Raw genomic sequence first — 16,877 nt, 5'->3', positions numbered from 1 at the left:
GGAAAGCATCTGGATTTCTTATGAGCACGCCCCCTCTGCCCCAAAGGGGGCCCAGAAGCTGTAACGGCACATATAGACAGAAATAGCTTAATAAGGATTCTTAGCATAAATAGTCTGTGGGTCCTCAGGAGCTGTCTGTGTATTCATCTTGGAAACAAAAGATGTTAAGGCAGGCAGGAATGAACCTCTTTAGGATCTTAAATGCAACATGTGGTACTGAATCAACTTGCAATGCACAATGTTTGACCACTACTTTTCACTGCAAAGCCTCCAGTGATGACAGTCTAAGCACAGAGAGGTAGATGGGGAGTTCAGGTGGAGCAAGTAAGTGTAGATATATTACAGTGATGTTAATGACATGGGATGATATGCTGCATTCTTCTCTACCTTCTCTGTCCTGTTTCTCATTAAGCCAGTGTCCAGGTGTCCAAATATTTTGGTTCAGTGCACATTGTTGGAAGTAAGATGGAAGAACTAGGTAGGTAGCTTGCTGGCATCTGAAGAAAAAAAGAAAATGAACTTTCCCATTTTTTTCCCTGACACAGAAGCAAAGCCTGCTATTTGAGTTCTGCCAAACAGCAGCCTTGTTCGCTCATGAGATCAAGTTTTGTGAAGCGTATCCATGACAGTATTCATCTTTTCCTCTAGAAAAAGCCCTACGCTACCAGGGTGATAACGGTAGGGGCATTGCTGTTCATTTTGTAATCAGTGATTTCTTTTTTTTGAGATGGGAAGTTCTTAAATTGTCATAGCTTGTTCCAGCCAGTTCTTGCTAGTAACGGTTTGTTCTGTTCTCTTGTTTTGCTGTAACCCAAACTATTTGGAAACAATGCAAGACATCCTGTAGGTCAGGATCCATTGGGACAGTGAACTCGAACTTCTCATGCCCAAACTAAAACAAGGATCATCACGTGCTTATGCAAAGTTGCTTAAAATAGTGTCTGGATTTTGTTTGTTTATCATGAATCTCACATTTAAAAAAAAAAAAAACAACACACCAACAAACAAAACACTTTCTCTTGTACTATGTCTGTACAGATAAACTTGCATTTCTTAAATGACTCTCAAAAACCTCCGTTATTAGCAGTATTTGCTGCTATTCACCAAGCGTTTCTTAGCATAGTAATCTTTTATTTAGTAGTAGTCCTACCTGTGTCACCATCATCTCTGCAAATTCTGTGCTGCAGTGGTAAGTATGGGAACCGTAATGTACTTGACTATAAACCTTCTGAATAAATAGACCCAGCATATCACCAAGTCAAAATCCAGCTAACTGCATTTGGCAGAATTGAGTCATCTATGAAGAGGTGTGTGCTTCCATTTTTTGGGTTAGTATTTTTCCCCTGGTGCTTTTTAGAACTTGTCACCTGTAGCTGAGCTTACCGGTGCTGCAAATGCACTGCACAGCCTTGCTGTGCAACTCTTTGTGGCTTAGCTGATGTATATGTTGAACCACAAGCCTCTGAAATAAAGTTTCCTAAGGCTTCAGTGGAATAGTATGCAGTGCAGATGGGGACACACCAGCCAAGATGTAATTTTTTGGCCAGCAAATTATATCTGTTTGTTTTCTTTTCCAGAAACCTGCCTCTTGTGACACCCACCGGCATAGTGGGTGGTTAGTAGTTAGTAGTAGTGGATGGATAAATATGGCATGAAAGTGCATGATCAGGAATAGGGATGCCTTTCGGTGACATCGGGTGCTGCTGTGATGATTGCAGGTACGATCGCTCTCCCTGTTCTGCTCACAGATAAGTCCGCCCACTTCCTTCAGCCAGCACTGGTGCTCCTTTACATTTGTAACAAGCTGTTCTGTTTACTAAACTGATGAAAAATATGGTTTTGTTTGGCTCAGTGCTCTGTCAGATCAGTGACCTGAATTGGCTCACTGTGGGATCAAATTGGTCAGAGTGCTGGTGTGAAGGAGGGAAGCGGGAAATTGGATTGCACTGCTTCTGGTTTAAGGCACTGTGGAAACCACAGCCTGCATCACCAAAAGAACAGGAGTATCTACAGCTCGTTATCCCCTGGACTACTCTTTGACTTAAACCTATATGATGGCACCTGGTCCACAAAAGTGGTGTTTGCTTCTCTCAGCAGGTGACAAAAGCCTTCATTGGAGCAGCATCGAGACTACTCCCTTCTAGTCTGAAGAGGGTTTCTTGCGGGACAGCAGTTCCTTCTTGGTTCCTCTGCTCCTATACCCATTGTGTTGACCAGCCATTTCCAGGGCTACCAGGGTAACCTGATTTGGAAACAAAGTATATGGGTTTTTTTTTAAAAAAAAAAAAAAAAAAATTAACCCTCTAGAGAAGTAGGATTAACTCAATTTTGAGGCTGGTCCTGCAATGGTAGTACCAGCCAGCACAGGGGGCAGTGCAGGACAGGATCCATAAGCAGGGTCTGGTTAAACTAGTGGTGCATCTGGTAGGAGAGGCAGTCAAAATCCTTCCTTGTAAGCAAATTTTAGTTCTCTGAATCTGTCGAAGCTGCCTTTCTGGAATCTAGCTGGAGGCTGGCATGGCTGGCCAGTCAGGGTGTCTCTCTGGGCAGTGCAGCTTCACGGCGTTTAGGAAGGTGGAACTTCCAACAAGGTGTCAAGAAAACCTGCAGCAAACTGGCTGCCAAAGGAGACAGCCACCTTGGGGCGGGTTGTAGCACAAGTGGGATGGACAGTGTTTCTTTGGTTCCCTTTTCCATCTGTGTCCCTTAAACCACTTGCAGCTGTGCATACCTTTAGGGTCTTGTGAAGAAATTTCTTTGCGTTGAATGTTAGCCTAGTTTCAGTTAACAGTACTTGGAAATGCCTGGCTGACAGAAAAAAACATTTCTCACCTAAGGATGTGGTGAACCTTGAAAATAGGCTACCAGGTTATCTTAGTTACTCGCTGCCCCCGAAGGTAACAGGAGGTGCCTGTGAGAAAGCTGGAGGGTTGCTGTCAGGGCTGTTAGCAGAAGGGATGGGAGAGAAAGGAGGATTTTCAGTGATGACTGGGAAGGCTGCCTGACTTGCTGCAAGGTAGTGGCAAGTTGCCTGAACCCTCAGTCTCCAGTGGATTTCTCAGCCTGTAGCTCCCGGTTGCTCTGCCTTGTGGATGTCTGTGCACGTGAAATGTTAGTGGAATACTTGTTAGAAGATTAGGTCATAATATTCCTGGTTCTTATCTCCAGGAGAAGTTTCCATTACTAACTTCTCTACCTAGTAACAAACCAAGTAAATAAAGTATGAAAAAGTGTAAAATTAGCTTTGTAACTGCAAAAATAGTTGTATCCCTTGGGTGACAACAGTACTCACCAGGAAGTAATTTTTTAAAACTTTTTTTTCCTACTTTGGGTACTTTGCACTGACACCTACATCTTTCTCACTCCAACACAGGAAACAGACACGAGCTCTTATGTAGGTAGTTCAGTGGGGACGTCCGCCTGAGGTGCAGTAATGGTCCATGCGTTCAAAGGCAAGAGCTACCGAGATGGGCTGCAAAATAAGTTGGGGGTGGTGGTGAGTGGGGAATGGGACAGGACAGGAGACTAAACAGATATTGTGCATGTCCTGGCACCCACGGGAGGGTATGGGGCATAACGTTGTCCAGAAAAGGAAGATAACAAAAAGAATTAGTGATAAGTAGCATTACAAGTGGTCTATATTACAGGAATGAAGTAGCAAATGTTCTTCCCCTTCAATTTTAAGAGGAGAATTTAGTTATTAATAGAGAAAAAGAGCATAAAATGGATTTTTCTGTGCTCTGATGCTAGACCTATTGACAAACAAAAGCACGTGCATTGCATTCAGCAGGAGGATAACTGAGAAACTGCTTCTGTTGTTGAAGCACATGTTTGCAAGATGATGTTATAGCCCTTATTTCAAGTGCAGATAATAATGAGCGTGCGATACTTTCCCACTTTGGTAGCAAATCAAAACACATACCATCACAATACATGAACACTTGTGGTTTGTAACAAGAATCAACATGTGTGGATAGATACATGCTGTAATCCAGCTCTGTGGGGAGTGTGAGCTTTCAAAACGGCTGGCAAGGCCAAGGTGTGCTGCAAGAGCAGAGCGGGCAAAGGGGCTTGTTTCAGCTTCTAGGCTCTGATCCATGACGTTTGGCTCTTGCAGTGAACAGGCAAGGGTGCGGGTCCATAGCGTCTTTACCAGATCTAAGTCAGAACTGGCTGCCTGGTCCCATGCCATCTCTTGTGCCAGCAATGGCATCCGTGTGATCGCAAGCTGACCCAGGTCAGGGAGTCCATCTGGGCTGGTACTTGTCCCTTCTTCACTGCAGGATTAACTTGTGTCTGGCTCAGCTCACAGTTGCTGGAGCTCCAGTGCTTGTAGAAGGGAGAGGATAAGATCTTGTGGAAACAGGGAGGATAGGACCTAGTTTAGCACAGGCTGATGTGTTACCATCCTGTCAGAGTGCAAAAAGCACACCGCTTGATTTTGTTGTGCCACGTACTGCGGGTTGCCACAGTTATATTGTGCTGGTATTTGAAACCATTTTGAGATGGATCGTTACCTAGGAGAAGAAACAATTGCTCTTTGCCAACTTCAGGCACATCGCTAGCTCGTGGCACTCTCCAACAGTAAAAGTACAATCCTCCAGATGGTACTTCAGCCCACTCTGCAGGTACCTACTCATTCATAGCCATACACAGAGTGTGAAACTTGATGCATGTGCGTCTTTGTTTTGCGTAAAACAGGTGGTTGAAAGGGCTGGATTTAAGAGCTGTGGTTACTGCCTGGAATCGTTCCTGCTGGTGAAAGGCTTGAGCTCCCTCCCTCTGCTCTTGACAAGTACCTGAGAGAGGTTAATGTGCTGGCTAGTGTGTTGGTGCCTGCTCTCCCATAATGTTCTGCCTCCGATTTGCCTTTGGAAGGTCTGTTGAAAATAAGTAAATAAAATGAAGCAAAAATCTTGAAGTACATCTATGCTGAAAGATACACATTTAATGCAACTTGAGTATTTGCAGTAATGGTGAACAAAACTTGGGCACTCAGTTTTGCACATCCATTGATTTTCAGAACTGGGAAAGAAAACGGCGTTGTCCTCAGTAAGCAGGGTCATGTGAGGATAGCTGAGCTAGAGAGGAAGCCAGCCCCAAGCACCACTGTGCTCATGTGAGCCTTGTGCCATGGGCTGTGGGAGAGGATTCAGAACAGTGATTAAATATAGTTGCGGCAGAACCTGCTCAGCTTGTTTCAGCTGGATCTGTGCTTTAAAATTTTGATTAAAAATATCCTTGTGTGGTGCAGTCTTGTCAACAATAGCAACGGGGCGGACATGTCTCCGCCAGGCTTTGAGTGCTGCCTGCTAACCCTACTGCAGGGGTTCTGCAGGGCACAGTGGTTTGCTAGCTCCTGTGCAGCTACAGCCTTACACCTTGGGTGGCTTCGGAGGAGCCTTCTGCCATGGTTAACAGTGAGAAATACTCCACCCTTCTTTCTTTCCTCTTCTTAATCCTAAAACATGATTATTCCAACCATTTTTAACATGTTTAGAGAGCAGTCTCATGCAAACCAACCAACTTCTATAAACTGCTCTTGTTTTCAGGTGTCTTTTAAACCTCTTATGCCCAGGTCACGGGCATATTTTTTGATCTGAGAGAAGGGATCTGTGTTCTTTTTCTGAGACAAAAATTACAAGTTCTGCAAGTTATACAATACCAGGAGAAGGATAGTTTGAAATTTGTCAGATCAGTGCTTGTCCTAGTCCTGTCCCCTCCAACTTCCACACACTTAGCAGTTAATTACTCTTCTACTAAACTGTAAACAGCAGAAAAATTTCAAGGCAATTTTCCCCACCCCAGGCAGCTCTGAGGCCCACCCTGAAAGAAGCGGTGAAAACCTGTGCTTGTTTTTGTTGGTACCACACCTACAGCACAGAGCTCCTCCCTGGAGGGAATTCCCACGCTTGGTAATTGCACCACAGCAGCGCGGCCAAATATTCAGCAAGCCCAGGACCGAACTTGGTTCCGGATCCTGTAAACAAAGTAGAAATCTATATGAAAGTCCATGGCCTCTTCAGGGTCTTTTCCCCCCCTGAAGATTTTCTCTGCTAGTGCCTCTGAAAGTCCTGCAGATGAGCCAAATGGTGTCTGCTCAGTGCAGAGAGGTATCATGGCCTTTGCAGCTGGGGCCGTGTGGTTTTTCTTTACAAAGAGTGAATAACGGGATTTTGTCTGCTAAGGCTAGAGCGGGCTGGTCTATGCTTTTATCTCTTGTGGTCGGATGGGCAGTGACATCTTTCCCCCTAGGGGCTGTAGGTCAAACTTAATTGTGCTCGAAATTGTGCTTGAAATATTGCAATGTAGACAATGGCTTCACAGCAAAATTCGCTGCTGGGTTAGCTCCTGCATCGAAGATAATGCTTAAATTTGGTTGTTGGCCTCTTCAACAAGCTTAGTAAAAAAGCCTGCTAGGACCTAATTAAAAGACCAATTAGAGTCAGAGGGTGTGAGCGGGGAGGTGTCGAAGGCTGTGTGGATGGTGCAGCTTATCTGTGCCCAGGCACGTATGCACTGCACCTTGTGCTCCCCTCCGTGCCACGGAGCATGACATGCTCCCACCCCTCCACAGGGACCTGGGACAGGAGGGCACTCAGCCATCCCAGCTGCCCTGCGGCACGGCGGGTGGGAGATGCCAGGAAGGACTGGTGGGTGCGACGCTCGCTGCTGGGGAGCCCTGCGGGCTGGCAGGCACGGGTGTGGATGGAGCTCCTGGGTCAGTCCCACCTACCCCGGGGTCACACGTCAGTCCTAGCCCTGCCAACAGCATTTCGTAGTGTCAATGGGTCCACGAGTAAATGAGGCAGGAGGTTGTTCACGCACTTTGTGTGGGTCTTGCAGCTTACAGGGTCCCGCCTGGTTTGTGTGGGCGTGTCAGGTGATTGCCGTGGGCTGTCTGGGGTGGGGAAACTACCGCAGCTTCGATGGGGATCTGAGTTACTGGCTCAGCGAGAAGTAAAGGTACCAAAACCCCCTCCTGTTTCCCTGTTCCCAGACTTCTCCTCCATTCAAAAGTACCGTGTATAAAGACAGTGTCGGAGTCTGGGAAACCCCTGTCTTGCACAGTTTCCTTCCTCTTTTCTTCTTCCTAAAACTCAGGGGCTTTGTCATTACACAACAGTGTCCTCTGAGCAAGGAAAGGAGAGAGCACCCCAGCATCCCAGCCAGTGAGCACCCAGTGCTGCTCCATTCATGACAGTCTCTGCAGACTCAACTGCCCGGGGAGACCCTTTTGGTATGAGGTGGAGGGAGGGATCCTCCTTGTACCCTGAACTGTTTTGTCAGGAAAACAGACAGTGCCTCTGGGCACAGGGAGCTTTTAAAGCCCACAAACTTTCTAACTTTTTTTGTTCAAAATATTCCTGATTTTAAGCAGATAAGGAGCAAGGGAAAACAGACTGGGTGTGCAAACAGAGGAGAAGAGGTGCTGTACAACCAGCACTAACAGAGTTTTTAACTTTAGTAGAAATTTATTTTTCACAAAGAGGAAAATGCCTTCAAATCCCTCAAGCATGGTTAGTCAGCTACAGGGTCTGGGGAACTAGAGGCTATGAACACATCAGACCACAAACCTTGATTCTCCTTCCCCTGCTATCAGCAGGACAAGGAGCAGGCATTACCATGGACTGCGTGAAATAGTTCACCCTGGTGCAGTGTATTTGCTCCTCTTCCGGAGGTCAGGGATTATTTACTGTCTGCTGAAGGGAAGCTGGTTTAGCCACAGTGCCAATTACCTTCCTTTAGAAATCCCCCTGAGGAGAAGCTGAGTAAGCTGAACCAGTGGATGCTGAGGCCAGAGCAATGCTTTCTTCCTAAAGTAGCTGTTGCCACATACAACCAAGCAGAAGAAAAAAAAGAAAAAAAAGACAAACAACCAAACAAAAACACATGGAAAAAAGGAAGGGAGAGAAAATGGGCCCTGGAGATGTTCTGTCACCATGTAGGTCCCTTGCTGTGTTCAGCTGCAAGGCAAAGCTGGCTGAAAAAGTGGGAGTAGTGTGCCTTTTCTTCGTGTAAGGACTGTGTCCGTCCTGCAGTTCCTGTGGGCTTGCTTTTCATCCCTTTTCCCTAACTAAGCAATCTGACTTTTAGATGTGTATGTTTTCCACCCTGCAAGCTTGCTGAAAACATCCTCAAGTGTTTCCTTCTCCGGGCAAATGGTCAGCAGGAGCCAGGGAGACATCAAGTGACACTTGGATTAGGGGAAGGCGTCTCAGCTCGTGGACAAAAACTTCTGCTTCTGCAGTGCTTCAGAGCAGCAGAGTGCTACAGAGAGGGTTAAATGGGACTAGGATGGGGAGTACAGTGGGTTGTCACTGACCTTCTGATCAGCATGTGGCCCTCTGAGTCTGTACACTAGTGGAAATCAGGCCCTGACAGTGTTTGCCACTTGAATCACTATGAAAGTGGGTGAGAAGAACCCTAGGGAAATGAGGGTTAACCAGAAAATGGCATAAGGGACCTTATATGCCTTATTGTGCTGTGTGGGACCTTCCCCCCACCTGCCTGGGGACACCTCGGTGTGGTGAGACACAGGAGCAATCCCTGTCCTAGCTGGGCAGCTTGGTCCCGGTTTGGACTTGAGACTGGCGGGGGACACTGCCTGCCTGCGTTAGGGAAGTGAGAAATGCTTTAATAAGATCCGTCAGGTGCACACTGTGTTTGCTTTGGTCTGGGTGATTCCCCGGAAAACCACAGCCCAAGCCAAATGGGTGGCTCAGAGCCGGTGCTGGCACAGCTCCACCACTGCAGCCTTCCACCAGAGCCACGACAGCAGCCTCTCCCCTGCTCCTGCAGCAGCCAGGCACCCCTAAAGGAAGAAAAGAGTGTGAGGACAGAAAGACAATCCTCCTGGCTGCTCCCAAGCCCACCAGAAAGCCCTGCCTTCTCCTCAGCATGTCCCGTCAGAGACTGTCCCTGGGGGGCATGGAAAAGCACCTTCCTTCCAAACCTGAGAACAGGAGTTCTTCTTTGCAAGTTACCACAGGAAACACTCTGCTTTCTGAGCAAAAACACTAAAAAAACCCCCACCTGTTTGGCACACCCATTTGCACTGAAATCCACTACATTCAGCTAGAAATTGCATCGGCTTGATCCAGGGGTAATTTTGCTTTGAGGATAGCAGTTTCAGGCAATGTTTTCATCTGTAACTCTCTGCTCTAATCTGCTTCAGTTGCCTGACAATTGCTTTCCCCCATCACTCAGAATTTCTGCAAGTTTCTGTGTTTCTGCCCCCAACCCTGACCCTCACTGATTTTTCCTGGGTTCTCACTCTTCTTGTGGATAATGTCATATAGTTACCATGTAAACCAGGGTTTGTCTGGCTACCCCAAGGTGATTCCACACCAACATCTGCTCTTTGCTCCTCCAAAGTTGTATCCTCTCCCACCTCAGGGTTTGGATCTTTCCTTTCACAGCTCTTCTGTAGTGCCCGTGCTCAGTGCAGCATGTCACCAGTTGCAGTAACTTCAAGGCAAATCCACCCTGTAGCTCTCTCCCTTCTAACAAAATGGAAGAAAGAAGGGCACTGACAGCTCAGCTATGACATAAAGCATCCATGAAGCAGAGAAGAAACATCAGCTCAAACACGTGCCTTGCTGGCTTAGCTAAGCAGAGTGGAAGTGGTGAAACCCTCCTTGACAAGCAGCAGCAGATCATGACAGCTGAGTCACCAAGACACCTATCTGTCAGCAGGTGATTTAGGAAATGTCAGCCATCTCTCAGGGGATCTGCACATGTGATGGCACGTGCCGCTCAGATCGCAGATGTTCAAAGGGATCAGATTTAACTGAGCACGTTACTGAGGCGACAGAGGGTGGCCATCACACCACAATTAACACAAGAAGTGAAGGGAATCCTGCATATACCACAGTGTGGATGCTTCTACTTTCAGCACTGGTTTTGTTTATACAGCCTGGGTGTATGCAGGAACCCCACCAAAACAAGTTTGCAAAGGGAACATTTCATTTGTGGAAGGAACCTGGAATTTCCCAAGGTGAGAGCAGCAGGTTTAACTGATTGCGTTTCCATCAAGCAGCTGGCATCTTTCCAGCGCCCCACCTCAGCCTCCCCAGCTTCCTTGTGGGCTGAGAAGGGCTTCAGCTCCTCTGGCTGGTGGCCAGCCCTGGAGCTCATCACCCGTCTAGCTGGTACCAGGCCTGTTTTCAAGGTGAACCTTCGTACGTGAGCAGAGGCAACACCTGTATAGTGGGACAGCCGTGCCACTCCTCTCCTCCCTGATGCACGGAGGCCTAGGGGGCTGGAGATTGATTCTGCCAGTCGCCATGGTGAAGCACTGAGAGCCACATGACTCTTCTCCTCATCTTCCCTGTTTTCTCTAGTTCGATAGGGCAGATACTTGGTCATGCAAGTTACCATTTCACCTGGCAGTTTCTCATGGCAGCCCCATCTCCCAGCATGTCCAACATCCATTTCCCCGGCCTTGACTGCTTTGTTGAGGAGGGCCCTCTCCTACCTCCAACCTGCTCTGTGCTCCCAGTCCCACCAGCTTCTTTTGCTCTTTCCCACAATAAGCCTTCAGGGCCCTGTCTGTGTTTTTATACAGAAAGTCCACGAACTTCACCTCCCTGTTCCTCTGGGCTCAGCGAAAGCCTTTGCCTGCTGCTAGGAAGGGATGCTGCTGCTGCTGCCCACCCTGATAGTTTGGTGGGTTTCTAGGAGGAGTTTCCTGCATGCATTGGGCCACAAGGACTTTTCTTCCTCCTGAGCAAGGTCTGGAAGAGGTTTTCAATCTCCCTGCTCTCACCTTCCTCTCCCACTGGAGGTTGCTCCCCCTCAGATAGCTGGTGGAGTAATTACAGTGCAATTCCCTGTGTTTGCTTTGGGCAAGATTGTATAGGTTAATTTAAACTTGTCTAAGCCACCCTGGCTGCTTCTGTCTAAACTGAACTGGGAGAAAGCTCATGCAAGCCTCTCTGCCAGCTGTGATGTGGGTACCACGGCAGCCAGGCAGACCAGGGTCATCAGCTCTTCCACTAGCAAAGCTGGGGCTGAAGCAAGCCCTGTTCTGATGTCGCATTTCTCAACGAGAGGCCGAAAACAACAAACCAGTCCTGTTCTCCGCAGAGCCTCTAGTCAGCTGGAAACACTGAGCACAGGTTCTGCCTGAAGATCTGCCTCCCTTAATATCCAGACTCTTGACTCAGCTGCAGCTGGCTGTTTCCTAGGGTTTGGTGTGAACATCGCTGCCCTTTCACAGCCTTTCTCTTTTCCTCCTGAAATATCTCAAAGGTAACAGCCTCCTGGGTGAACATAATAAACTTCTACCTAGGGCACTCATCTGAGAAATGGGTTTCTCGCCCCTCAGCCAAAGGGCAGCTTGGCACATCTCCATGGAAGATAAGCCTTGGCCCCTGGGGTAGGAGAGAGAGCGAGAAGAGGGGACACGCTGCCTCCTCTCCTTCCCTAATGTCAGGGTTTCAGGGCAGGGGCATAGGGTCAGCAGCAAGGTGTGCAGGAGTGTGGGGTTAGGTTCTTCTTCTGGGTGGGAGAGAAGATCTAGCAGTCCTTCTTCCTAGGAGGGTGCATGCAATAGCCATTGAAGGGTCATTGGGTGAGACACACCCCCACACAGACCCCAGTTACTTGGGGGCTTCCAAGCCAAGCAGAGAGAAACCATTAGTGAGTTGTACACATTGAAAGGAGTTAGGGAACTGCTGAGCACAGGCCTTCTAGATGGTGGGTTTGGATTCAGGCTTTCACAGCCTGCCAGCATCCTGATTTAGGGTCTTAAATCTCTTCTGGGATCCATGCCCAAGTGCTGATTTCCGCTATGCAACTGGAGAACAAGTAGTTTTTCCTGAAGCTGGGGTGTAATAGCTGCTGTATTTCTGTGGCACTTCAGAGTACACTTCTGTAGGCCCTTCAGCATCAGCTCCAGCTGAGATTGGATTATACTGCTCTTAATTCTCCTGCTGCTGGGTAGTTAAGACAGTCACTGACACAGGCAGAGGCATCTCCCTGCACAGGGCTGCAGTACTAGTTGCCTAGGAGCCCAAGCGATGGCGAGGTTATACCCCACTGTTTCCAGCATTGGTCATGGCTGAAGACAACACACCAGACTGGAAAGACCTCTGGGCTGGTGATTGTGGTGGCCTTATTAAGTGTGAAACTCAGCCTGTTGCTCAACGAGCTGTTTTCTTCATGTAACCCAGTGTCCCTGACACAGCTAGAAATAGCCTGGCTAGCAAATAAATTGCAGTGTGGCCAGCAATGTGAGCAGCTCTCTCAGCAGCTCCGTATGTGCCCAAGGCTGATCATCGCAGCATAAATTATGGGTTTGCTCAACTCTGAGGATGAGGCCTCTGTTTTGCTGTATAAATGTAAGAAAACATGAGCTCAGATTGCCCCAAGCACAGCTTTGATTTTTACATTGCGCAAGGGCTCAGCGAGCGCGTGCAGCTACTGCAGTGCCTGCCAGAGAGACATGCTGGGGCCGATGGAGAAGAGTGACCTTGGAAGCTGTCATGATGTCCTGGATGCCGAGGATGTTGTTGCAAAATCCCCTGCCGGGGGCTTCCCTGCTCGTGTAACTTCTGGCACCGCATTCCTGCACAGTTGTCTCTGGTGGCCAATAGAGGTTGCCGTCTCCTGCGGCAAAGCTTCTAGGAATGGACTTGTTTATCTCCTTCAAGCTGCTAAATCTCATCAAACAAAACACAAGAGTTCAGTGAGCTGAGAAACCTGCTTTGCACAGGAGCTTGCGTGACCAGAGTGCTGGCTGTCAGAAGCCAGGATTGGCCACAGCCGGCAGCTCCAGGGTGGTAGTGGGCTCAGAGAAAGAGGGAAAGCATTGGGGCTGGAACAGCAAAAGCAAGCGAAGCTGTGTCTCCTTATAGGTAGCGCTGCAGTCTGGGTAGGTGCCTATCTCCAAGCACTGGCATTACTATGTAATATCTCTGGCAAGAGCTGGAACTAGGTTGATGGCCTGTGGTTTAGGGAGATGACTTTATTCAGGTGATAGAAAGGTTTGGGGGTGGGGGGATTCCCAGCTTTGCATGTCATTTGAGTTTGGATGGCTGCAAACTCGTGGCAATGGAAAAGCAAGCTCTACCAAAATTAATGACAAGCTACTCCATGTGCAGCCCTGGCTGATGAATGAATGGCAATTTTCTGTCCAAACCAGGGCTCAGACCAGCCAGGAACACTAACAGCCTGCCAGCACGTGTGCATGGACACATGGAAGGGGCCAACCGGGCAGCGCACAGTTCCGTCCTTGGCAAGTGATCTGCAGGGGAGGATTCCTCTGACCTTTTCCCTGGAGGAGGTCCACTAAACACAGATCAGTTACCCTGTTTCTGCAGCCTCCCTGGACGTGCTCACTTTTCACTCTTGGAAATTTTGTCTGTGCTGAAGCTGAGGAATTTGGCTGGCTGACGTCGAGCAATCCCAGCAGCACAGCAGCTGTGACCGGCCACCAGAGTGTTTGGAAATCCTGGACTCTTGATTGCACAAGTGCAGCTGAAGTGCCCTGGTCGCACTGCACAGATCGTCCCCTCATGTGCTGGAGATCCCACGCATGCAACCTGCCGAGCTCACCACATGCACGCAGCTTCTCTCACCACAAGAGCCTTTATTTCAGGCCAGGAAACTCCAAACAGAAATAGGGCAACCCCTGCCTACCCAAGCAGCTTGCTGGGATTTCTCCCTAGCAATGTACTGGGTTGGTTTTTTTTTGCAGCAAACCATGACCCAGCTTGCTTGCAACGAGTTGCATGCTTTTTCTTGCTGCAGAGCCCAAGCCTACTGCTCGGACCCGGCCCGTTTGGACAGCTTGCAGAGGCAGGCCCTGCAGCGTGCCCAGCTGCCAGCTGCACCAGCGAGGGCTGCAGCTCCCGGTTGCTTTGGCAGGGAGCCACAGCTGTCGTGCTGGGCTGCTTGCCCCAGAAGACCTTAGCATTTAGTTGGGCAGGTGCAGGCTGAAGCATTGGAGGGAGCATTAGTGCGGAGTTCAGCTCCTGGCTCTTTAGCTGAGCGTTACCTAAGCCTTGCCCAAAGCATATCTAGATAAAAAATGCTGGATTCTTCCAGCAAGCTATCTATTCCTCTCCTGAGGGGCTGCAGCCATGGGAAATTGCAGTTATGCATTTTCCGGTAGAAGAAAGAGGGGGCAAAATATTCCAGCTGTTTCCCCCTGTCCTCTCCCCTTCTATGCAGAGAGGGTTTCTGCTACTCACTATTACAGTGCCTCAGAGCACGACTCACTCGGTTATCCCGCTATGGGAAAGGAACCATCTGCAGAGCCCCATGCTATTCCGGGGTGCACCCCTTTCTGCGTGCCTTAGATCAGGGGTGTGAGAGGAGAGGCCACAGAGGCCACGGAGAGCACTTTTCACAGCACAGCTCTGCCATGACCTCTCATCCTGATTCACCTCCTTCCCCCTGCCGTGCTGGCCAGCCTGAGGCTGGAGGTGCATCTCTGGCCTTGGCATTCCCCTTTGCTTGCGTAGGCAGCTCCTTGCTCCCTGTCCTGGGCACCAGACCGGCTCAGTGGATTCCAGCAAGCTGGCAGGCTTGTAAAAGTGAGGCAGTGCAATGCCTATCACTGTCACGCTTATGCCTTTCCAAGGTCTTTTGTTTCACTGCCCCACATCCCATTGCCCTTATGCATCTGTACACACAGAAAAGTCCTCTGTAAGAAGGAACTGTCTTGTTTGGAAAATATTCTGCAATTCCCTCTGCCAGCTGATCCTGGAAAACAGCTTTGTGTGGCTCTGCACTTGCTGAGATATGGTAAACAGATCTCCACGGATTAGCTTGAAAGAGAGATGGGCTTTTTTAGTAGATACAGCTAAGTGCAGGGAAGGAGCACACAGCAGGGACCCGAGATGGGAAGGAAACAGGAAGACCTGTCACTGCTTTATGTGTTTTACTTTCAGAGCAGCAGTCGTCTTCGCTATTTCCCTTAAAAGAAAGAAACGGCAAAGATGATTCATGTCCCGTTCCCCAGCTCAGCCTTGAAGCAGTGTTAGTGTGACTAAGGTCCTTGCTGCATCATTTCTTTCTCCATCTGATGCTGAGAAGGTGGTAGCAGGGCAGGCTGTGATTAAGTGGAATTTCTCGATGTTGAAAGATGTTTGAGAATGGACCCAGTGATTAATAAAATTACTTGAGGGGCAATAGGAAAATCTGATCCTATAAATTCTTTTCTGAAGAGCTTGAGCCTTTTGAAAGTCCCATGTATAAAAGCTTAGAGAATGGCATTTGCATAGAGTCCCTCTGTCAGCAAGGCTGAGCAAAGTTGAACCTACCAGCATGGCAAGACCCTTGCTGAGCAAGAATTCCTCCTGAATTTCCGTGTAGCTCGGATTACAGGTGTCCACAGTCTTTTACCTCATCCTATTGCACATCGCTGATGGAAGTCTGCTAACTTAGCAGAGGCTAACGCACCAGAGGGAGGCCCAGTGCACAGGTGACAGCCCGAATCTTGGCTGTCCCAGCAGACATCAAAGTGGGTACCTTTGCAGCTGGCAGCACCAACTGCTTTAACGCTGTAGGTTCAGGTTTGACTAGTTCATATTCCTTGTGGCTCTGCAGAGGAGGGGACTGGTAGCACATACTCTCCAGGAGCTCCACAAGCACCTATTTAAAAGCAGTCCCTGCCCTGGGGAGCTTACAGCCCAAAGCCGGGGCAGAGATCCTGCGGGCCACAAGCCCAGTGTGGGCTGTGACTCCGTGTCCTACGGCAGCATTTTGCATCTGCTGGTTGCAGTGCCCTAAGGTGCATGTGTAGCCTGCCCGGGTGAGGAGCAGCAGAGTTGCACAGGGTGGCAGTGGCTTGGCCCCAGTCACACACACAGTGAGCAGCAGAGATGGAGCCAGCGCCGGCCTTTGCCAAGCCGTGCCACTGTTGTTACCAGAAGGTGCTTTGAAGGAGACGTGACGTTCTACTTTCTCGTTGTCCTAGGTGCTGTTAAGGAGCGGGCTAAGCCCTCCTGTGCTGCAGCATAAACCACTGACTATCTGTACCTCAGTTTTCCCCACTGGGGACTTACAGCATTCATACTGCAAGTATTTGGAGAGGCCAATACCACATTCAGTCAGGCTCACTTCTGTTAGTGCACTTCCTAATTTAAATTGCTGGCTGTTTGCTAGCAAAAACATTTCCTTCCCTCTCCTTCATTCCTTTGGTATTGATCAGCCTGTTCTGTCCTGGCAAGGAGGTTTTCTGCCGGGACATCTGCAGCCCCAGTTGGCAGATGCTGGAAGCACACAGCTCTTGCAGAGGCCCCTCCTGGGGACTCTTGAAACCACGCCAGAAGCGTGTCTGACATTGCACATCAGATCTGTGAGGCGCTGTGCAGGGACAGAGGGCCCAACGGGTTGCCAGTTAGCAAAAGGGAGACGCTCTAGGTTTATGCAGGAGCAAGTTCATTACGTGTATGATTACAGCAGTGCAAGAAATAATTTAGCTGTCACCAATGTAGCTGCTGCAGGACATCTGAGAAGAATCATCCTGTCTGCAGCTTGATGCAGCTCATGCTGCATGTGCACAGTCCAAATAATTTCCTCTTTCTTCTGCCTTTCTTGTAATGCCAAAGGCAGCCATGCATGTCAAGCTCTCACTTTTAAGAACAGATCTTCAGTACATATTTCGATCATGTCTGAGTAGGAGCCAAAAAAGCCCCAGCTGATGTTGATGGGATAAAGGGACTTACTTCCCAGCCAAGAGAGCAGTCAGTCATTGCAGCAATATCCATGTCAGTCATAAGTCACAACCATGCAGCTCCCTTAACCCTGTGCTCAGGGATGGCAGAGCTGAGCCGGTTCCCTGATGAGGCCTTGATGTCTCTTGCAGATATTTGCATTTACCATCACTGCCTTTTTTTCTCACCACCTCTTCATAAAAAAAG

This window comes from Leptosomus discolor, chromosome 3 (assembly GCF_034619465.1).
Source record: "Leptosomus discolor isolate bLepDis1 chromosome 3, bLepDis1.hap2, whole genome shotgun sequence".
In the NCBI taxonomy this organism is placed as follows: Eukaryota; Metazoa; Chordata; class Aves; order Leptosomiformes; family Leptosomidae; genus Leptosomus; species Leptosomus discolor.
This window is presented reverse-complemented; position numbering follows the sequence as displayed.